Genomic DNA, 25220 nt, shown 5'->3' with positions numbered 1-25220 from the left:
AAAAAAAAATTGAACTCTTCTGTCCACTGTGGAAAAGAGTATCAGAGCAGTTATTTAGCATGGATGGACAAAATATAGATTTATTAGCCAATCAAAAGGAGAGAAAGAGGTCAACTTACATTAATTGATCAAAGTCCTTAGCTCTGCCCATGTTTCTGCAGCTATAAGCGGTGGAGACAGATAGAGGTCCAAGTCTATCCTAATCTGAAGTCAAGCTCTCTCAGCACTGCCACACTGCCTTCTGATTTTCTTCTATGAGTTTCCTTCTGAATCAAGAATATGATAAGTAAATGTGCTTTACAGCTGAATCCTGGTGGGATTGTTGTTCTGATGTTTTGTTTGGAGGGTTGTGCTAATGATCTTATCTTCCACCAAGCTCATTTCTGCTTTTCTTGACCATAAAATGTGCTGTATTTTAATTAAAATACAAAGAAAGGGGGAAAGGAAAGCTCATCAGAGAAGCTGAAAGAAATGTAAGCAAATAGGAAGAAAGAAGCAAAGGACAGAGTGAAACTTGATGCAGAAGAGCTAAACCATGAATGAGGGAAAGGAGAGATAAAATGGAAAGATCTAAGAAGATGCAAGTATAAGATTTAAGGACTTCCTCCCAAGGGTGGCAGACTGGGTAATTTGGGCCAACTGTCTTGCTGAAGGAGACTAAAATACCTGGGCAAAATATAAAAATCATGATCTTTAAAGTATCAAAAAGCTAAAAAGAGAATGTGGAATTACCAAGCCAAGACCTACAAGAAAATAGAAATCCAAAGATGAGTCTGGCATCTTGCCAAAACATGCTGGCCAATTTGGGAGAGGCAGCTGAGAGGCTTAGCAGTGTTTTTGGCATCTTCATAGGGCTAGAGGGACAAAATGTTCAGTACTTCTGATAGGGAAACTTAGAAAGCTTTATTGAGAGACAGTAGGGGAGGCCTAAATAAATGGAGAGATATACCATGTTCACAGATCGGAAGACTCAGTAGTATATCGATGCCCCAAGACACAAATAAGCCTATGAAACAGAATAAAGTGACTAGACACGGGCTCATTCATAAATGACACCTGGTATATTATAGATGTGGCACTCATAGGAGTGGGGAAAGGATAACTGATACAACTGGATATCCATATGAGGAAAATGAAACTTGACTTCCAACCTCACACTCCATCATTACCTACACACTACACATACACATTAGGAAAAGTCTTGCATTTATACATGGGCACACATGACATAAGAATGTTCATAGAAATACTGTGTTAAGGGTAAAACTTCTAAAAATCTAAACAACACAAGTTCATAAAGAGTAAAATGAATAAATAAAGCATGGAATGTGCATACAATGAAATACTCTAGTGCCATGAAAGTGAACATCACAAAATGGATTAATCTCAATCATAATGATAAAGAATTGGGTTACAGAAAAAAGTATGATTCTACTCATACAAAATGAAAATGCTTTAAAAATGTATTGTTCAGAGATGTAAACATATGTCATAAAACTATAGAGAAAAGTGAGAAACTGATAAATGCAAAATTGAAAGGAATGGTACCTCTGGGGAAGAAGGATGGAATGAGAGAAGGAACTTAATAATAGTGTGGTGTTCTTTTTCTTAAATCAGTTGGTAGTTACTTGATATTCCTTGTATTCTGAGTATTCTTTTGCATCTATTTGTGAGTTAGTAGAAATATAACAAGTATATACATTGGCCCAATAACAAATGGCCAAGTTTGAACTCAATATTCAGATGAGGTCATAAATAGAAACAAAAGCAAAAATAAACAAATGGGATCTAATTAAACTTAAAAGGTTTTGTACAGCTAAGAATACCATCAACAAAACAGAAAGACAACCTACAGAATGGGAGAAAATATTTGCAAATTATGCAACTGACAAGGGACTAATTTCCAAAATATACAAACAGCTCATACAGCTTAATATCAAAAAAACAAGCAACTGATTCCAAAAATGGGCAGAAGACCTAAGCAAGCAATTCTCCAATGAAGACATACAAGTGGCCAATAGGCACATGTAAAAATTCTAAGCATCACTAATTGTCAGAGAAATGCAGATCAAAACTAAAATGGGATATCTCACACCAGGCAGAATGGCCATCATTGAAAAGTCTACAAATGATAGATGCTGGAGAGGGTGTGGAGAAAAGGGAATCCTCCCACACTCTTGGTGGGAGTGTAGATTGATGCAGCCACTAGAGAGGACAGTATGGAGGTTCCTTAAAAAACTGAAAATAGACTTACCATATGATCCAGCAATCCCACTCCTGGGCATACACCCAAAGAATAATAAAATTCAAAAAGACACATGCACCTCAATGTTCATAGAGCCAAGCTGTTTACAATAGCCAAGACATGGAAACAACCTAAATAGCCATCGACAGATGACTGGATAAAGAAGTTGTGGTATATTTATACAATGGACAACTACTCAGCCATAAAAAAAGAATAAATAATGCCATTTGCAGCAACATGGATGGACCTAAAGATTGTCATTCTAAGTGAAGTGGGCCAGAAAGAGAAAGAAAATGCCATATGATATCACTTGTAGGTGGAATCTTAAATAAATAAATAAATAAATAAATAAATAAATAAATAACACAAATAACTACTTATTATTTATAACTTAGATGACTGATTTCTTGAATATGTGTAAGCATATTTGATTGTCATTTATGATTAGATTACCCCATTCTGTTGATTCTTATCTTGTGGTTGGCTTTATTCCTTTGATAACTATGTAAGTTTAAAAAGCTAAAGCTCTAATCTGTTCTTAGAAACAATGATCAGTACATGAAAGTAAACTAAAAAAAAATGTGCAATATACTATAGATATGTATCTACATGCAATATAATGCACAGTGCAATCAAACTGTAGTAATTCTATCTAATCAAACTGAAAAAGGAAATAAACAAATAAACATAATTATCTCCCTCAATTAAAAAAAATAAAAATAAATAAAGTATGCTTAGGGAAGTCCCCATGGATAAGGTGATATTTGAATAGAGAAATTAATAAAAACATACTTTTAAGCTTTCAAAAGCAGTATTTTTTTAAATGAATGAGCAAAGGTATATCAGGCTCATGAAAATAAAGAATCAAGTTTCATAATATTATTATCAGAAACAGAATTCAAGATCTAAAGTTGTTTATAATAGCAAAAAAAAGCCTGCTAACTTAAAAACTTATTAAAAGGAGAATTGTTAAGTAAATCATGCTAAATTCTTAAAATTAAGTAATGGGTAGTCATTAAGAGACAACACAACTATCCATATCATATTATAGAATTTCAAAAGTAGATTACATAATGTAATGTGAAAAAATAATTATCAATATATAGATTGTTTTAAGTCCAGGAGATTATACAATAAACTTTTAATAATAGAATATCAGGGGAATAAAATTCTTGGGAGTGACAACAAAGATCTTGGCTTCTACTTATGCAGCTTTATATTATTTTAAAATTTTGCAACAAATACCTATTATAATAAAATTGCTGCTGCATATGTGTTTTTAAATAACTCATGGGAAGTAAAATGATTTTACATTGGTGGAAACTACAACTCAAATTAGGGATATTAATTCCATGAACCTTCCTTATATAAAGCAAAAACAATAAGGCAAGAATAAAGTGACACAAATTTAACAGTAGTAGAAGGATTTCACTTACCATTGTAATTGTCAACAGACCAACTGGGCAAAAATAATGATAAAGACAATTCAAATTCTATCATGAGTAAGTCTGATTTATGTGCTGGTTACTAACACTCAACTCTATAGACAATAGAACGTACTTTCAAATACTCGTGAAAAAAATATAAAAATTTGTCATATATTATACCACAGAGAAAGGCTTCATAAATTTCAAAGGGCAGAAATTTTCCAAGTCAATTTCCTTGTTCACAATGCAAAAAATCAGTAAAGTTTTAAAATTGAAAGAAACAAAATTTAATCACTTAGAAAGTAAAGGCCATTCTCCTAAGTAATTCTTAGGTCAAAGAGGAAAATCAACTCTTACATAATGTTTAGTACTAAATAATAATTAATAACATTACATCATAAAATGCTTGAAAGCAACCATAGCTGTTATCTGAAGAAAATTTATACCACTAAATGTTTGTATAAAGGAAAGTAGGTCATAATAAATTACGTATTGAACGGAAGAAGCAAAGAAAAAGCAGTCAATATTTAAAAATTTATAAAATTAAAAATTAATGAATTATTAAAGCAGTGGAATTGATCAAGAGCTAATTCTTTAAAAATTCAAATAATGCAGAAAATAAACCTATATTTTCCAGAACTACATGCAAAGATGTTTCCAGGACTCCAGCTTTTAATTCCTAAAAAATGACTGAAAACTCATGGAAGAGTTCTGAAAATGCTATGTTATTTCTAAACATCAGATTCCAAGTGAAAAATAATCCTAGCCCCTGCGTCAATACTACTATTCATTCCACCCAGTCATAAGGCAGATGAAATTTATTAACTGCTACATTATAAACTGCATTATGCTTTCCGAAGAGCTTTGAGTGTGAGCCTTGGCCCTGACTTAAACACACTATTGACTTGGAAATGGACAGAGATACCAAGCTGTTTAGTTTAACCTGTGCAAGGAGAGGTCTAGTCACTGCTTGTCTATACAGTGTCTAAGGACATCTTGGTCAGATTTCATTTATTTCCAAACATTTTCCTTTCTGAAAACTTAGTCCAGTCCAGTTGAAAGCATCAATTTCATCTCTAAATCAGGTTTTCCTTTTTGCAAAGCATGCTGCTCTTATGCCTCCAGGGACTTGGAGCAGGGAAGGGCCTGGTCTCTTCTTTACACAACTCCTGTTTGCCCTTTTTAAGCTTCTAGTTTTTCTGGTGCTGAGGAAAGAAAGAGGACCTCTGGGAACCAGAGACTGCCTCATCCCCTGACTGGGAGAGATCACTCCCCTCCCTTGTTAGTTGTCACAATCCCTCTGACCCACCACACCCTCAGAAAGCAAACATCCAAAAGCAAACCAAGGCCTCCCTGCCCAGCCTGGTTCCCTACTGTGGGAAGGCAAGTTCTACCTCAAAATCTTTCACTCACCCCTCTCCTCGGTTCCATCACCAGGGTCCACCCTACAGCCTCAGTTTCCAGAGTTCTAGAAGGTCCAGCCAGCAACATCTTGGGAGAATGAAGCCCGTGTGAATGAAAAATGTCACATGCCATATCAGTAAACAAAGGATGCTGCAGCCATCAAGACACTACAGCTGCCCCTAAGGGTGCCCCTACCCTCTTAAGGTGCACCCTAAGAGGATTCATGGTGGGAAAGATCAGGATACTGGCCTTAGATAGCTGAGATGCATATTAAAGGAGTGAGTTCAGTGAGCCCAGACTGTTGCATCTTCCCATAAGTAGAAAAGTCCAAATTCATTAACTTGAGATATCTGGCTTTGTTTAACAGTAATCTTTTGATGTTCTGACTACCTCGTCTTTGTTGTAAAAACTCCTTTATATTCTGGTTCCTGCCTCACATCTTCTGAGCAGTTCCTCAGAGCGACCTGAGAGCGACCTGAGAGGCTGTCTCCTGGGCTTAAAGTACTCAGAAAATCCACCAAACAAAACATAATTCTCAACTTTTAGGTTGTGCTTTTTTTTCAGTCAATGTATAAATGGGTCAGATCAGCACACTGTATACTTTAAACTTACACAATGTTATATGTCAATTATATCTCAATAAAGCCAAGGAAAAAAATAATTAATTTCAAAAAATGACCCAAACCTGTACATCAGAGAACTTCTGCAAAAGGCAGCAGCTACTCCAAGGACACTCAGTTCTGAAGTAGTGGATAAGGAGCACCTGCAGGGGCCTGAAGATGAACTCCTGGGGTGATTTGTCAAGGTTCCACCAAAGGTCCATTCAGGAGGTCAGCCATTCTCCCTATGGGCAGGTAGTGAGCTAGTGAAGTCATTAGTCCTCAGGTAGGGCAGTGAATGTGGGCTCTCGGCAAGGAACCAGCCTGGAGGGCGAAGTCTCCACACTCAGAAGACCAGGCTACTCTGCCTTGCAGGGACTCCTCCTACCCTCCTGAAATCCCTGGAGGCAGTCTGTGGTAAATAGATGCAACATTCAGAGGAATGCTGATAGGAACTCTCATGTTCATAAATTAGCACACCAACTATAAGATGAGGGGTCATATAACCAAGAAACACTTATAATTTAAGTAAACCAAATACCATGAAAGAAGTATTATGGCATAAATTGAAAAACTTATACACAAGTGTGACTGACTTGCTAGTTGGCCTGCCCAATATCCATTCTCCATTTCTTCCTTACTACCAGAATCTTAATTGATGATGATTGAATGAATGCATGATTTTACAGAACTCTACCTCTCAACCATGTCAGAGAACATAGATCTGTCCCATGAAATAGAAGCCTGCTGGATATTTCTGGGTAAGTTTTGCTTTACTAATTGTAACAGAGCTGGTCAGTTGTCTCCTAATATTCACTCTTCTCTTCTTTATTCATTTTAGAACCCCTAATTTTAGCTAAGCCCATGACAGCCTTAGGGGAGAAGAGACTCTAAGCTCTGGCCAGTAGAATATAAGTTCATGTCCTCCTCACTTGCCCAATTTCTTGGTAGATGGAATAAAAAGATGATGGCTGGATCTTGAGCAGCCATGTTGGATCACATTTTAAAACCACATATTTTGGATGGGAGAACAAAAAAGATTAAAGAAACCTAGCTCCCTGACACCATGGGGTGGAATGTCAGCTCTGGACCACCTACCATTATATCATTAGTATAAGAGGTAAGCTTTGTCTTTAAGTCACTATAACTTTGGACTTTTGTCATGCTTTTTTATACTAATACAGACACCAATCCTTCCTTTTTATTCTGTCTTTCTTTCTTCTGGTCAAGAATGCATACCCAATGCTGTGAGGTACAAGAGCCATCTTACATTCATAAGAATGAAGTCCACATACTCAGAACAGTAGGATAAAAGATGGAAGAAGCCTGGTCCCTGGATGACAGCTCTTGATGCTCATTTATGGACATTTTAATTTATGAGAAAAATAATCCTATTACTTGTTTAAGTTACAGTTTATTGTGGTTTCTGTTACTTGAAACTGAATACCATCCTATCTAATACATCTCAAAGGAAAAAAGTCTTTGAAAAAAATTGTTTCCTGTATCCATGAGATAAGAATAGGCCGTTATGAAAATGAACTGATTATAGATCTTGAAAATGAAAATATAAGTGGCCAAATAACAAACTGAATGGACATTGCTGTAGAACAAATTAATGAGCTCTGAGAGCAAAATGAGGAATTCTTCTGGGTCACAGCAAAACAGCAAAAGAAATGCAGGGTATCAACACAGTTGATTTACTTTCCTCGGGTATAGTCATAAAGTACCATAGATTGGGTGGCTCAAACAACAAACATTTATTGTCTCACTTCTGGAGGCTAGCAGTCCAAGATCAAAGTGTTGACAAGGTTAGTTCCTTTTGTGGGCTCTGAGGAAGAGCCACTTCTATGCCTCTCCCCATCTCTGCTGGTTTACTTGCAGCCTTTGGTCTTCCTTGGCTTATAGCTGCATCATCTCCATCTCTGCTTTCACGTTCACATGGCGTTCTCCCTGTGGGTGTATTTGTATCCAGATTTCCCCTTTTTACAAGAACAGTAGTCATATTGGATTAGGGTCCAGTATGACCTCATCTTAGTTAATTACACCTGCAACAACCCTATTTGCAAATAAGGTCACATTCTGAGTTATGGAGGTTGGGACTTTAACATATGAATTTGGGGAACACAATTAAACCCAGCATGGCAATTAAAGACAAGGAGGAAAGAGAAGAGAAGGCCTAATACCCATGTCGTAGAAGTTCTAAAAGGTGAGGAGAGACAGAATTAGGGAATACAAAAATTTTTTAAAAATAAAAAATGGCAGAATATTTCCCTGAGTCAAAGAATGACATAAATCTATATGTAGAAAGAATCCGTTGAGTACTAGGCAAGATAAATGAAAAAACACCAACTCCTAGTCAAACTGTGACAAAATTTGACAACAAAAACAAAGGCTTCTTTAAAGATTACACTTTAAAGCAACAAAAATTAGATTAACATAACACTTCATATCCACACTACTGGAGGCAAGAAAACAATGGAGCAATATGCTCAAGTTTAAGGAAAAGTTATTTTTGAGCTACAAAAAAACTGTAAATCAAGTGAGAAGGCAAATTAGAAATGGTACCAGTTAGCAATTAAGTAACTTGATCCAACTGCAGCTCCATGGGCCAGACCCAAATAGTTCCAGCCAATCAGAGCGATCCCTTCCCCTTACTAGGGCTCACCTCCAAAATGAGTAGATGACACATTTCAGCTGAGACGCCAGGAGAAACCTGCTGGGCCTCTGCAAAAATCCCTCCTCACTTTCCTCAGACTGGATCTCTTCCTCCCACTGGAAGCAAAAATGGAAAATAATAGCCATTGCTATAGCAGTCACCCCACAGCCACAAAAAGAACCAGATGTGAGATGAAACCAGCAACCATGCTGCCTTTCTCCTGGGGTTCTGCTGGAGAATTAAGGCTTACTGAAAATGACCTGTGTGATTATTTTCTCAGTTCTCCCAAGGATGATACAAAGCTAGGAACACACTAGACGTGTGGGAGATAAGCTCATGCAGTACATTCAGTGGATGCCTCGTGTCATTACAGCTTAATTTCTGGGAGGAGGCATCAACACACTATGACCCACAGGCCAAATCCAGCCCCCCAGCTATTTTATTGGAACCCCCGGCTCATTTGTGTACATACTGTATGGCTGTGCTCACACTGCAAAGGCAGAGTTGGGTAGATGTGGCAGAGACAGCTCATAAAACCTAAGTATTTACTACCTGGCCCTTTACAGGAAAAGTCTGTCAACCGCACTTTAGAGAAACTTCAGTGAGGTATGTAAATAGACATGGCTTCAGCCGGCTTGCCCTTTGCCCCATTATCAGCGGGGAGGGGGAAGGAGGGCAGGCTAATAAGTCTTGCCAAGATGTTACTTCTGACTGTGACCAACAGATAGCCTCAGGCTACTTCCTTCATCTGTAACCCATCACAGGGTTGTTATGAGGATGAAGGAAGCCAATAACCAACCTTAAAGCAAGTAGAATGGTTCCTAGCACATAGTAAGTGCTCAGTAAATGTTAGCTCTTGCTCCAACCCTGATTCTAACTACCATTTACTTATCACACTATTCTGTAGGTAGAAAATTTGGCCTGGGCTCAGCAGGGTGGTTCTTCTGATATTTACCAGACTTGCTCTTGAAGCTGCAAACAGCTGCAGATCAAATTTAGGTAATTCTGCTTCTGCAGGTTGCCTGATCTGGGATGGTCCCTTTGACATGCCTGGTGACTGGTTACCTGTCACCATGGCCACTGGTCTATGTGGCATTTAGTAAGCCTCTTATTCCCCGCCAGGCTAGCATAGATTTTCACATGGTGGTTAGAGGGGTCCAAAGAGACTAAAATGAGGAAGGCTTCTTAAGGTCTAGGCTTGGAGCTAGAACAGCATCACGACCACTGTATTTTATTGAAACAAATCAGAAGACAAGTTCATATTCAAAGAGTGGGGAAACAGACTCCACTTTCTGATGGGAGAACCCAGAGTCACTTTGCAAAACGGCGTACATACAGGGAAGAAGAATTGCAGTCATTTACATAAACAATCTACAACATTAAGCTCATATGTCTTCATTTCAATTTAAACATCTAATACGTAAGTACTTATTAAGTGCCAGTGCTACAAGAAATGGCTTTGCTTTCTCTTTCCTTTTGAAATTCAAAACTTTATTTGAAAAGAAGCCTTTTAGAAAGAAATTAATTCTTTCGCTCTCAGTAATCGTGTGTTTGTGGGAGAACATCTGAATGCATGTAGTAACAAGCCATCAAATTCAGCTAACTGATCCTCAGATTTTACCATCTACGGCAACATGTGGAGCTTATTCTTGAATTTTAATTTCTCTTTAAATAAAACTACAAAATAAAACTCTAGCTGTGTTTTAAATGCATAAAGTGAAAGGAAATTTTATCTCCTGATTTTTTAACTCATCATAAACATCTTCACAGTGTACTAAGCCAAACATTGCCACATACCAATCACATCATCTTCAAAAATAAAAGAGTAACTTGACTTTTTTCTTCCACTTGACAATAGAAACAATATATAGTGATAAAAGTTGGAGAAGACTCTAACAGTGTTCCAGGACCTCCCAGCTTTCCTTTCTCCAAATGTATAAATCAGTAAGTATTCAAATGATTAATACACACATGATCAAGCTTACCAGAATAAATCATTTATAATTCCACCCTTGACTGTCTAGATTCATTAGTGCTTTTAAGTAAATTAATGTCTTCACATTCCAGGGCCTAACAAAGTGTTATAATCTCTCCTATTATTTTATATATTGACTTGCCAATGCTTTTTCTATTAGTAGGATTTGTTTTCTAACCTCTCCTCCCAGATTGAGCATAGTATATATCCACCCTCTTTCTAAGGCCTGGCTTCACCCTATATGGGATAGCAGAAGATGATCTTTTGAAATGCAATTGGAAAAAGAGAAGATTCATATTCACTTGAAGAAGGAGAAGGAGAAGGAGTGGGGGGAGATGATAGCAAACACTTATAAGTCACTTAGGATGTGCCACGCACTCTTCTAAGTAGTCTGTGCACGTTAATTTATTAATCCTCACAAAATCCTACATCATAGGTGTATTTATTTTCTTCATTTTGTAGAAGAGAAAACTGGGGAACGGAGGTTAAAGACTTGCCCCAGGTCACACAGCTAAATGGCAGAGCTGGGATTTGGACCCAGGCAATCTGATTCCAGGGCTCATCAATGTAACCATTACACTATATTGTCTCTCTATAAAAATACCCAGGAACCATGCTGAGATTATTAAAGGTCCAAAGATAGTATAGATACTTGAGGCTGGACCAATGAGTGGCATTTCCAGTCATCCTCTTCATACTGAGTAAAATTAAATGCAGCTGAATGACTGATCTTTAAGGCCAAAAATAGAGTAGAGGGTTGGAGATTAAAGCTGGGGTCAGGGGAGGAAGGCTTTGGAGGAACCAGGTGGACCAAGTTGAAGACAAGGGACCCACAAGGAAGATGTTCTTTCCTGGACTGGATGAGGAGAGGTGGCAGATTAAGGACCATGCCATACTAGTGAAGGAGCACCATACACATTCAGGATGAAGTGGGATGAGTTGAACAAAGTAAATGAACCATTCACAGTTTCCCATCCCAAGGAGGATCTTAACTTGGATGGCCACTGACTTCAGCCTGCAGTAAAGATTTGCCTGCACATCACCTGGATCTGCTAAAATGAGACTTTTCCCCAGCAATGCACTCTACCATCCCCGCTCTTCCAAGACTAAGAGCATAAGGGATGTTATCATATCTTAATAAACTGCAAAATGTCTCTTTCATCTTCTCTCTATCCCAGTCCTCTCTCCCCTTTTTTATTTGTATTGGCATGCAAACATGTTTCTTCCAAATGAAATGTATATGCTAATTTTTTATGACAACATAGGTCTAAAATAAAGCACCAATACTTTAAAAATGGTCACCAGTAAAGGGTCCTAGACTTTTCCAATAATTTATAGTAATGTCATACACAATGATGACAGTAGGTTCAGAAGAGCAAGCCAGTTATAAACACAATAATCCAAAGAAGAATGAAATGAAAAGATGCTCAGTATCACTAATTATCAGGGAAATGCAAATTAAAACTACAATGAGGTATCACCTCACACAAGTCAGAATGGCCATCATTAGAAAGTCCACAGATGATGAATGCTGGAGAGGCCGTGGAGAAAAGGGAATGTAATGTTGTTGGAAATGTAATTTGGTGCAGCCATTATGGAAAACAGTATGGAGATTCCTTTAAAAACTAAAAAAATACTGACTGTATGATCTAGCAATCCCACTCCTGGGCATATATCTGGAGAAAACCAATTCTAAAAGACACATGCACCCCAGTGTTCATAGGAGCACTATTTGCAACAGCCAAGACATGGAAGCAACCTAAATGTCCATCGACAGATGACTAGATAAAGATGTGGGAAATATATCCAATGAAATACTACACAGCCATAAAAAAGAATAAAATAACGTCATTTGTAGCAACATAGATGGACCTGGAAATTATCATACTAAATGAAGTAAGTAAGACAAAGACAAACTTCACATGATATCACTTATATGTAGAATCTTAAAAAATGACACAAATGAACTTAGTTACAAAACTTAGAAACAGACTCACAGACATAGAAAACAAACTTATGGTTACCAGCAGGGAAAGGAAGGGTGGAGGGATAAATCAGGAGCCTGAGATTTGCAGATACACACTGCAAATATATAGTAATATATAAAATAGATATAAAACAAGGTCCTCCTTGTTGGACAGGGAACTATATGCAGTATCTTGTAATAACCTACAATGATAAAGAATATAAAAAAGAATGTATATGTATGACTGCATTACTACACTGTACACCAGAACTAACACAACTCCATAAATCAACTATACTTCAGTAAAAATATAAAAATTAAAAATTTTTAAAAAGAAAGAAAAATTCTTCTCCCTTCCTTGCTCTGAGGTGCTATGTCCTTTATGGTTTGGCTGGAAGTCTGCCTCATAAATGAGTACTTGGCTGTGTTTTCTCATGAAGCTGTGGTCAAACAGGTCATCACTACCCTATATCTGCCTCCCCTCCCTCCATGCTTCATGTCCCTTTTTTCCGCTTAGTATCTTTCAATTACACTTCCCAAAAAAATTTTAGCATATAAGCTTTGCCTCGTTTTCTATTTTCTAGGGAATATGGGTTGAAAAAGATATCAGACTTAGGGGGCTGTTTCAAATAATGAGTATGCCACTATTGACACCACTTTGCTAAGTCATATCCTTCAAGTTTGTAAGGATGAGAAATAAGAACATGCTGCATTAAACTTAGAAATATATGACCTAAATTTGATCCTAATTCTGCAAATTACTATATGATCTTGAGCAATTCACTGAACCTCTCTGAGCCTCATTTCCCCATTTGGATCAACAAAGAATCAGCATGACAGGCTGTCAGGGAAGACTGTTTGAGGTGCCTGTGAAAATTCCAGCAACTGACATAACATCTCTGAGCTTCAGTTTCCCCATGTGTAAAACGAAGCTAGTGAAGCAACCTGCCTCACAGGTGTGTTTGGAGGATTAAATGACATCAACACTTGTGCAAACTACTTGTAAAGTCTCTTATCTATTATTACCATCTCTGAAAAGTAGTAAAAACTCCCCTCCTTAATGGGTGTTTGTGAAGATTTGCTGCCTTTTCCAGGCAACTTGTTGAAGCTGATGGGGTGAGGTCTGGGCACCTGAGCCGTGGGAATACGTAGCTTCACTGAAAAAAAAGTTTTTTTTCCTGGGAAAAAAGGGGATCATGTTATGATGTATGTGTATGTTATAATGTATGTGTATGTTATAATGTATGTGTATGTTATAATGTATGTGTATGTTATAATGTATGTGTATGTTATAATGTATGTGTATGTTATAATGTATGTGTATGTTATAATGTATGTGTATGTTATAATGTATGTGTATGTTATAATGTATGTGTAGTCATTCTTCTTCCCTCCCCTACTGACAGATGCCTGGACCCCTTTACGTCATCTTCTCAGCCCAGTGAGTTGACTCCATGTCAATACAGACTTCAGCCCATATCTTCCCTCACCTCCAAAAAAAAAGATCATTTCCAGCTTTTTCAGTCTCTCTCCCTGACTTTCACTAGCCCTGGCTGCCCCCAAGGAAGAAAGATGTAGCAAGTAACAAAACAATATTGGTAATGTTTCATGTCTTCATTCAAGTCTTAGTTTAAAAGAAACATTCCAAAGGCCCAAATCTGGGGGGGCAGATTCTCGCCCAAGACTTGGGAGGACAGATTCATATCAAGTGACCTTGTTTTGCTTGGTATATGATTTAAATTAGCCCCCTGTGTGAAATAATTTAGAATATAAAGAAAATGGGCTTAGCTAATATGCCATATCAGAACACATTACATAAGATTTTATACATTTGTGGATAAAATCTGAGTCTGTTAGGCTGGCCAAGGATTCTATCACCCTAGTAATCTGAGAAGCAAGCATTCATCCATCCCTCCAACAAATAATTTATGTGAGATGGGAACAGACAAGCCCCAGTTTTTGCAACAGATCCAGGTTCTTCGGTAACACTATTACAGCAGATATTCCTCCTTTGTACTTGAACTCATAGTCCTGTTATCAATTACCCATGATCTAACAACAGCAAAAGCCGTGGGACCACTGGGATCCAACGCCATGGTGATTCATCAAAGATGCAGCTCAGTGGCTGCTGAATCAAACTCTAGAGTCCACGCTGATCCCTGCCCAGTTCTCACTACCACATTGACCTCACCCTGAAACCCTCCAAAGAGATCTGGAGATTGGTCATTACCATAAAACACTGTAATTCATGCAATTTATGGTTTATTCCAGACATCCAGCTACTACCGATTTCTACTGTTTGTCTGGATTAAGAGCTGCCTCTTACCAAGAGACTTTGCAGCAGTCTCTCCAGTTAATTAATGTTTTCAGGCACTTGCCTAGAGGCCAACAACAACAGAAGTTGCTATGTAATTGCCATTGTTTACCACAAACTGCAAGGCTCCATGATCACTTTATCCTTGTCCCTGAGATCACTGTCATCATCATCATCACCATCGTTATCAATAGTCATTAAAGAGGGGGAGGGGATAGCTCAGTGGTAGAGTGCATGCTTAGCATGCACGAGGTCCTGTGTTCAATTCCCAGTACTTCCATTAATATATATATATATATATATATATATAAACCTAATTACCTCCCCTCCAAAAAATAAATAAAAAAGTCATTGAATGTGCACTAAAATGCACACTACTTCACTGTATGTTCTAACGTGACCTGCAGCACAGCTGGTCAAAGAAGGCTCATCAAGAAAATAGGGCATCAGAGTCTTAATACTGTTCCAGGGCTTTTTTCTAAAAAATCATTTTTACTCACTTTTGGAACCTAAATGTATAGAAGTATAAACATCAGCAAATTATCTCTTTCTTTGGTAATCTACCCTTTTTGGTGTCCAACACATACAGGCACTCTAAATATTTGCTGATAGATGAAAGTATGAATTAAATTAATAAACAAGTATGCAGAAGTTTGTAGCAAAAATACCTAATGATTTCTGAGGCTCCAAATCTAAAGAAGGGAGATGAAAAATTAGCTGATGCTTCTTGAGTGGTGGGTATTGAGGGGCATAGTGTCCTCGTCCATCCAACAATGTGTCTAGTGAAAATCAAGTCACATTTTTTCCTTTAAAGGAAAGAGAAATCACAGAAAGGCAGCTGCTCAGAGGCTCTCATGTGTATCATATGATCTGACATTGTGGTATTTAAACTTTTTTTGTTGGGACACAACTGATGCTCATATGTGCAAAAGACTCATGGATGTATCCAAGGTGGAGATCCCTGCCACTTTCTCTCTTCTTCAAGAAATGATGGATTATAAGTAAGGAATATAAGCATGACTAGGGATAACCTTGAATTTTCTCTCATTTTTTTAAACAAAAAAGTAAATCCTTCAAAAATCTTGGTGTTTGAATGCTTACCTGTAATGAATTACTTGGAAACACATTACAAATGATGGTAACATGGTTGGATCTCTCAGCATAGCAGCGTAGAGACCTGGGTTCCAGGTCCTGATCATACAGTGATTAGCCCAATGATCTAAAGCAAATCATTTCCCTTCATTGAATCTCAGTTTCTTCATTGTTACATGAGAAAGTTAGGCAAGGGTCCCACTTCAGTTCTAATTACTCTACCTGAGGTCTGGCTTGGAGCCCTCCTTGGAGTCTGAGGTTCGGAGCTAAGTGTGGCCATCCTGGGAAAAGTTAAACAGGACTTGGATCTCTATCAAGGGTTTTTATATCCCTGGAAACAATTTGTCCTCCCATCCCTTCTTCCAGTAACTTCTCCTACATCATATAGAAAATAGTAAACTGGCAACTTTTCTCAAGCATGAGAAATCTCACAATATGCCTGGGTTCTATAAGCCAGCTCTTTGGGAAGTTTATTTCTTGTTTGCCCAACCTTTCTCCCATTGGGGAGCCCATTCGTCTCCCCTTCTATAATAACCAAACTTGCTCAGTCTTTGTGGTTCAAGTACAAGTCATCACACCCTAGAATACATACATGGCATTAGCCTTACACGTGCAGCACTCTTGATTCTCACAACAGTCTTGTGAGGTGAATGGAATAGTTGTAACTCGGCTTGCCATTGAAATGTAAGAAAACAAAACTGATGGATTTGTTGACATTAAAATCATACATATAGGAACTGCTGCTACACAAACCCCAAGGGTTTTTTTTTTTCCACTTCAAATCTGGTATTCTCTCCAATTCCCCACCAGATTGTGAACCCCTTCACTTGTCATTCTATCCTCACCCTGTATATAGAAAGACAGATTAGTTACCCAAGATTCTGAAAATAGGATTAATACAATCCACCAGTGTAAGAGAAGAGAGCAGACATCAGCAGAAGCCCTCATACAGACGCAGAATGTCTGTCAGGATAAAGGTAGGAAAAGCAACACTAACTGTAACAATCAATAGTATTGATTGATGGAGCAAAAATGTCATGGGAGAGGAATTTCAACATGGACAAATTTAAAACAAGGGTCCAAGAAGGAAAATATGACAGTGCTCATCCAACATTGTCGTAGGTGAAAAACATAATCAAAGGGGCAAAAGAAGTTTAGTCATTAGAAAAATATCCTATGATAAGGGGCAAGGCTGGTTTAACAAAACTCACCATAGCCTATTAAATAAAGTATCTCCCAAGCTTTTCCTCTTCACTTTACTCGGTATCTGTGTACAAATCCATGACATTAAATTCTAGTCAACCTTATTTAATTTATTTCAACACACATAACTTTGAGTGACTTCTGTGTACCAGGAATCGTACTAGGGATGAGAGAGAAAAAGGATGAGCAAGAAATAATCCCTATATTCAAGGAAGTAGGTGAATAAGAGAAAGGAGTTGAGGAAGATCCCCAAGATTCTGACTTGGGCGACTGGTGGATGCCATTAACTAAGGGAATAGAAGAGGAGCAGAACAGGAGAGCAGGTGGGAAGTAAGGAACTCAGTCTGAGATACCAGATCAGCTAAGAATGCCTTTGGCTGAAAGGAACAACCTCAACCAGCAAAGTGTAAGCAATAGACATTTAATGACCACAATATGAAATCTGGAAAAATATAGTCCAGGTCAGTGCAGTGATTCAACAATACCAAGGATGCAGGCTTAACATATCCTTTATTCCACCATTCTTGGCATGTTGGCATTTTGTACTTGTGCTGGTTACCTCACATCACAGGGTATTTGTCAGCTATACGGCTAAACTGCCATTTGTCATCCCTCTTTAATCACTATAATGAGTCTCCTAAACTCCAGTATATCAAAAATAAACAATTATATGAAATGCATTAATTCAACAAGGAGGATAAATACCAAAAAATGTATAAGCCTCTTCTCCATTCTCCATCCAGTTATTACACAAGGGGTAAGAAAAATAAAAATACAGTCTTGATCGCTGGCTGGCCGTAAATCATTGCCTAGGTCCAGGAAATGAAGCAAACAGCCATTAAGCAGGTAAAAAAAAAATTTCAATGATTTATAAATGGCATTTTTCTTTAGAAATCTTGGGTGGTCCAGGAGGCAATGGCAGAACGGCATTCTACAGATTATCTCCACTGTACCTTTCACGTCCATTAGTTAGAGCCACGTTGCAACTGTTGCATATAAATTGCTTTATGAACAGCTGTTTCTTCCCCAGCGTAAGCAAGCTGGATATTGAGATAGCCATCTTGTCTGGTGTTTGCTGACAGCATAGCATCTTGATTTCCCAAGATGGAAGACAGTACACAAACGTTTATTTATGCATATCAAATATACCAGAATCAGGATTTTTTTCCTAGACAACTAGGTTAGCCCTTGACTCTTCCCACCAACACCTGTAAACTCAGGAATGAGATTTGAATATTTATTATTAATGATTCATTAACACTCAACCACTTGAGGAAATTACTGTATTAATGTACATAAATGTTCATAGGAATGTGTAAACAAGGTGAGAAACCCTAATTCTATTCATTCCAGGAAGTTGTTCTTCTCTTTATCAAAGTTAAGGATTGCCAAAGAGGACTTTCTGTCTAGTGTAGAAGGACAAGAGGCAATAAAATAAAACATATCCTCCAAGGACCAGAATGTTCAGTCCTCTAGAGAGGACACCATCCTCTAGAGACAGACATGGGCAAAATGGTGAAAGGAATGCCGTGATTTCTGCCCACCACCCTTTCTGGCACCCGCTCCCTCAAAGAGCATGCAAACACATACACATACACATACACATACACATACACATGCACACACACACGTGCTCACGTGCACACACACTCCAACAGGCCCTGGTCAGGCTTCTTTGGACAAACCCCTCTTCCTGGAAAATCAACCCTACTTCCCTTTACCACTCCCTCTAAACTCTTAGTGTCCTCAGAATTTGATCTACCCAGAAGCCAAAAAGAAAGTTAATTGTACTATTTACAACAGCACAGCAAGGAATGATAGGATTTCTCCAAAGGGCAGTTGCATTTTACATGCATGACTTATTCCAGACATTCGCAAATCTAACAGTAGACCCTTGGGCAAAATATGCTTTATCAGAAGAGCCTTTCTGGTCTCCTCTTATCACAGCTTTCTTAACTTATTTTTTAAAAAAAGCTTTGTCAAAGGTTTTTACTGTTCTCCAACCAAAGGCATTTTAACCAAAACAAAGACATTTCACAACACATCCAGAAAATATTATAAGCTAAAAACAAAATAGAATTTTTTTTTCTTCTCAACTGCTGAGCAAGGTCAGTTAATGCATGAAATCTGACAGTTCCTTCTGATGTGTAAACTTCAAAGGTCTGTGCTACCAAAGAGCCATAAAACTAAACAGAATTCTCAAATACACCTAGTAGATTCTCCAAAAAATAAGTGCTTGTGGGTTTGCTTTTTGGAAACAGGATGTGCAAAGAAGCTAATTTGGGGAAGTCTTGATTATCCAATCCAGTGGAGATGTTCAGAGTTAGACCTGGAAAGCTAGACACTCAGTTGATTTAAGAATGAGAACTTTGGTGTAGATCTGAGTAGAACTTTCTAAGGCAGAGAAGACAATGATGCAAATGCCCTGAGCAGGGAATGAGTTTGGTCATAGAACAAAAAGACAATTAATGGGCAGACAAGGGGAGAGCAAGAAGGAAAGTTATAGGCGATGAAGTCAGAGGGCTAGAGAAGAACCAGAAAATACAGAGTTTCAAAGGCTGATGGTTTAACTTCTAGGTTTTCAGGAACCATCAGACAAAATATATACCATCAGTTTCCTCTTAAGGAACCACTCTGGATCTTAAAAATAGAGGAAATTAAATCCAGGGGATTGATTAAATAGGTGATAGAAGAACCCAGAAAGCAAAGAAGAAATGGAATCCACTACCACCCTGGGGCAGGAGAAATCGTACAAGGAAGTGGCATCATCAGAGCCCAGAAGCATAGGCCACTGGAAGACTTAGGGCCAGAGTGGGGGCTGCCGTACAGAAGCTGGACATCACGAAGGAAACTGTTTCATGGGAGATAAGCCTCACTCAGGACAGAACAAGAGAAGAAATCACTGACTTCTCCTCTCTTCTTGCCCTACGATCTTCTATCAGTTCTTCCCATGGGCCAAACCTATCTGGAAATATAATTCCCTGTGATGCAGAGCAGAGCAAGAGAAGGACGGGAATTGGATCTGAGGAAAATAGGTAAATGGCAGGCACATAGGTCAACTCTAAGGGGAAGAGAAAATTCCCCCTGCCCTTACCTGATCTAACCATGCAACTCCCCAGCAAGTTTTTTCTTCTTTATCTGATTTTGTCTGTCTGGCCACATGACTTGAGGACACAACTAGAGGGCAGGTTCCCCATCTGTGATCAGTATGATGAATTTTGTGTGGGAGCCAGTAGGTCTCCTCACAGAACCAGAGAGCTGCTATTTCTTTTTTCATTGAAGTATAGTCAGTTACAGTGTGTCAACTTCTGGTGCTTCAATCATACATAAACACACATGTATTTGTTTTCATATTCTTTTGCTGTTTCTTATTGATGGAGATGAGGGTGCCTGCAGCTGCGGAAGGAGGTCAAATTGGAAAATGAGTCTACCCAACCCCTAAACAAACGTTGGAGATTTTCTAAAACCACTGAAGACACCAATTAGTCCTTTTATTTCTATAATATCAAACTGATTTAATTGTTCCTCCCTAAGGGACAGCACAACCATCTACCCGGTTACTTCAGCCGAAAACTTGGGGGGTCATACTTCTCCCTTCTTCTTTTTCTTGAATAATGATTACACACCTAAGGAGATGCCTTTTCTAAGAAAATGCCTTTTTTCAGTGCTCTCCTCTGATGGGCATTTTTTCATCACCACATCCACCAGTACACATTTCTGTTTACTAAGGAGGACACTGTAGAATATTTTTTTCCCTTAACAAAGCTCTCAAATTGCTGGCATGTCACCATGCTATGCATTTGCTCTTCTGTCACCCTGTGTAAGTGGACTGAAATTACTCCTCTGATAAAATGCCTCTGAAGAGATTTCTCTTTGCCTTGTGCAGTCAGGGCGGGGGTGGAGGCAGGGTGGAGGGGAGAAGGCAAAAGCAACTTTTCAAGACTGATGCGTTTCCTGGGACCCCATCTACATCTTCTCCTTAATAAGTCAGTAGCCATGACAACAGGGAAAGCTTGGAGGCAGACTGCATGAGTTGTCTGTTTTTCTCTGCAGGACTCCACCCAGAAGATTCAGGCCCTGTGTCTGACTGAGCCACAGGTGAGAATACAAACCTTTCATGAGGCCGGTTTTCCTTCAACACAGCAGCTCTGGCGCAGGGACTACTGTGGCTGCTGCAGACTTGACTCTGACCCAAGTCTGTCCTGCCCATCAGCTCCAGCTGCATCCTTTGCTCCAGACTGTGGCCCTCACTTGCTCTTCACTGTTCTCTGAATTTGCACTAAGCCCTTAGCAGAATGTTCTGCCGTGGGTCCCCAGTGTCTGCCATGACACTCTCCGTCTTGGTTCCAGCCTTGTCTCCTCTGACCTGTGGCTGCCCAGGCCTTTGCCCACATCCCTCTCACCCTTATCTCCCTCCTTCCAATGACCAACCATCCCTTGCCACTACCAGTCATTTACCCACCAGGGCCATGATGATCATTGGGTGAGGGAGATGTTCACACAGTTACGATTTTAAGACAGCAAAACTGAGTATTACTCATTTTCATCTTTCCAAAAATGACAGATCCAGGCATGCAGGGAGCACCAAATGTTTGAAGGTAGAAGGAAAGAAAAAAGGAAGATGGGGAAAGAGGAAGAGCGAGAGGGAGGGAGGGAAGGAAGGGAGATTGGCTCCCACGAAGCAAATTTGGGGCACATATTAGTCAGCTGGAGATAGGGGTAGCACTGTAGAAATTAAAAACCACTGAGCTGGGAGTCAGTCAAGAGCCAGGAGCTCTAAACCTGCCTCTGCCACCAATTTGCCACATGAATTTGATTCATTCTGTTCCAAATCTCTTCGTAGCCCCACGGTCTGAACTGGATTCCAGATTTCCTGAGGGTTATCTTCTGAGTTTCCTGAATTTAACTGATTTTAGATTATGCTACGTTCTCTCTAGCCAGATCTATGTCAATCAACTCCAGAGGGACCCTGACATTTGGGGCCTCTATTCAAGCTTTCCTACAGCACTTGGGTCTTAGAAATGTGACTCCAAATTGTCAGAGGCCAGCCAAACCTCCAAGCCAGTTCCATGTCCAAGGAATCTGTTCCTTATTCAGATATTCCTCTGCCCTCCTAGTAGCCCTGGAAAAATAGTCCCAGAAGCCTCAAGTAGCCACTATAGGTGACCCCAGACCTGAAAAACAAGAAATACCAGGCTCTGGGCTTTGAGCCTCCATCCTCTAATCTGCCAACTGATGTATAGTTTCTCTTTAAATTTAAAATTCTATTTAGTGTTTTCTAGTCTTAAGTTAAAATGACATCTGCTTTTAGGGTTCTCTCTACAGCTTCATGTAAACCACAGGCAGCAGGAAGGCGAAAGAACTCATTACGACATTGAGGTTGCTTCCATGTCTTGGCTATTATAAATAGTGCTGCTATGAACAGACTCACGTACACAGAAAACAAACTTACGGTTACCGGGGGAAGAGAGGGGTGGGAAGAGATAAATTGGGAGTTCAAGGTTTGCAGGTACTAACTACTATATATAAAATAGATAAACAGCAAGTTTCTTCTGTATAGCACAGGGAACTATAGTCAGAATCTTGTAGTAACCTACAACAAAAAAGAATACGAAAAGGAATATATGTATGTACACGTATGACTGAAACATTATGCTGTACACTAGAAATTGACACATTATAAACTGACTATACCTCAATAAAAAAAGAGAAAAAAGAAATTCTAAATCAATAATAATACATTAAAAAACCATTAAGAGAAGTTTAAGCTCATCACAGTGGCACCAGGTTGCATTTCAGAGACTAATGCTTCCACCTGCCATGAAGTCTGTCTTGTTGAACCTCAGTGGAGAAGCCTGCTTTTTAAGGACATTTACAAAAGGAAACAATTCATAAATCCAAAGTAGAAAGAAAATGAGCATTCGTAAGCTTTTGTTTCTCCCCCTTCAACCATCTCTCCCCTCTCTGGCTGTCCTGGGTGATGACCCTCCCAATCACAGCCCAGGGTGGACAGTGCCCACATTCACGCTGCAGAGCAGGCACCCCCGGCCCCTCAGCTTTGGGAGAGTCCTTGCGTGTGCACGACTTTAGGCTATGAGTTGGGTGCCACCCACAGCCCCATCAGGACAATACAAGAAAACTGCCAAAAGACTAAAATCCCAGTGACACAGGCATCTATGGTATACAAATGGACAGCATATGCCTTTGTTTGATCTATTCAGTAGAGCTAAACTATACTAAGTTTTAGTGGGGAATTACTTTGACGCCTTGTCAAAGGTCAGTTCTGAAGCCCATCTGTGATCGGATCCCCATCCTCAGTGAGATAGAGGAAGATGGGGGGCACAGACCCATGATACAGGCATCCAGGGGTGCTGGCTTACAATGTGTTCAAGATCGCAAGTGACTGTAGGACAAGGCGGCTCAACCCCCGTCCCTCCACAGTCAGGGCCTCCTCCAAATCCCCCGGGGCCCTTGAAGCTACCTCCCTGCCCACAGGCAAGACCACAGGACCCCATAAAGTCTTTCTCCCTAGATCCCAAATCCACCTTCTGCCTCCTGTTCCCACTCTCAGACCCTAGTCCAATCTTACCTGACTTCAGGGGCAGACCCTTCACTTCAGACTCTGTCCTTGAATCATTGCCACCCCCCTGTGGACTTCGGACATTGGACAGTTCCTGTGGACCTTGGACAGTCCTTCAAGCAGGATGTTGTCTTCATTCCCCTTCACTCCATGACTGCCGCTGTGGCTGGGTCCCACTCCACATCCACACCCAGCTCCGAGATCCCAGTCTGTGCCTAAACCCGGGGCTCCCCATGTGCTGGACAGGAGGGCTCACTCATGCTGGCTGTGCCCAAACACCAAATGGCTCATGTCACTCCTCAGGACCTGGAGGCTATCACCAAATGCCAGGGGCTTGGGATGCAAAGAAAACCTGCTCTCCAAACCACTATGTTCACGCTGGAATCCTCAGAGCTGCAGGGACCCCACAAAAGTGCCTCAGTGGTCACCCCAGAGTCAAGGAAGGGTGACAAACAAGATGGGTTCTAAGCCCCCAGCCCCCCTTCACCCAAAGCATCTCCCCTTGATCTGCCTTGCAAGTTTGCCATTTCCATACAATTTTATTGGGAGGAACCTCCCTCTCTGTTTTTAAGTGTCCAATCTACTGCATAAAACTTCTTCCTGTAAATCATTATAACCAATTTGAATTATGACATTTTTCTTCAATTTCTTAACTCTATAGTTACTCTTTATTTTTTAATAGCTCAAAACTATGACTAAGCAGACTTAGAATCTCCTACCCACCTCAAATGCAAAGCCTGCTGTTGGAAATCATTGCTAAGTGGGATCAGTCACCCCTGTTTTCTCTTCATTGTCAAGAAGAAAAAAATGCCCATTTTTTCCTCAGCAGGATCTCTTTAAAGTGTCCATATTTATAACAACATAATTATAACTCATGAGAGAGAAATAGAAATGTGAATGACTATTTTTCCTGAGAAACAGAAAGTCACTCAACACTTGTGAAAAAAGTCTATGGAAATTATCTTTAAAGAAAAAAGATGCATTTACATTTGTCATTGACCTTTGCAGCAGCCAGCCCTAGCTTTCTCTCAGCTGGGAACAGCGTGCATAGATGTCTGCACCTTCCAACAGTGAATCTGCAAATCCCCTTCATTCCGTGCTGCCCCTGAGCTGCCAGAATAATCCTCATAAAAAGATGCTGCTGCCTCCTCCTCCCTCCAGTTAACACATCTCCACAGACCTGAGAGAGAGAAACGAACGTTCTCTTTCCCCCACCCCCACAAACACGAAATACACGTTTCTCTGAAGGAGACTCGGGGAAAGAACAAGCCCTGCTTTCCCAAAGTTGGCAGCTGGCAGGAAGAAAGACATGTTCTTCAGCCCTCCGGGCTGCCTCGCCACAGTTCTGTCTCCCAGACCACACGCCTTGTCACAGGCCACTGTGAGGTGAGGGAGTACGAGTCCACACAGTTCCTAAGTCCAGGGTTCATGATCCAGAGCTACCCACTTACAAGAAAACAGGACACTTCCTCACTGCCAACGAGTCCCTGAAAAAAAGGCTGAAGCCAGCAGCTCTGGTCCCCTTCGCGGAAACCAGCCGTGAAGGCTCAGCAGCCTGGGGAGAGCGGTTTCTCTCCTCTCCAGCCAGTTTCCTGACTGATCTCCCACTTCTTCTCCAAATCCACCACCTCTACAGACAGCGGCTTCTCCGAGCCAGCTAAGTCTATTGGGCCCCTTCAGTGGCTGGAGTTCCTTTAGATGAGGCCAAGACAACAAAATCTTCCCACTGTAGATTACTTATCTTTATCAAAGCACAAAT

General features: G+C 39.8%; 1 long non-coding RNA gene across 1 annotated transcript in view; it reads right to left on the bottom strand.

The window, feature by feature from the left end:
• Positions 1 to 6874: 6874 nt before the first annotated feature.
• The window catches only part of LOC116656889, a 48938-nt gene continuing 30592 nt past the window's right edge, over positions 6875 to 25220 (bottom strand). Inside the window, exons 2-3 of the long non-coding RNA XR_004311901.1 lie at positions 8341 to 8447; positions 6875 to 7625 (exon numbers count right to left, since the gene is read on the bottom strand). This is a non-coding gene — a long non-coding RNA (uncharacterized LOC116656889). The remainder of the gene's footprint in view (positions 7626 to 8340; positions 8448 to 25220) is intronic.

This window comes from Camelus ferus, chromosome 2, assembly GCF_009834535.1.
Source record: "Camelus ferus isolate YT-003-E chromosome 2, BCGSAC_Cfer_1.0, whole genome shotgun sequence".
NCBI classification, from domain to species: domain Eukaryota; kingdom Metazoa; phylum Chordata; class Mammalia; order Artiodactyla; family Camelidae; genus Camelus; species Camelus ferus.
Note: the sequence above shows the minus strand (reverse complement) of the source record. Positions and strands in the feature narration are given on the sequence as shown.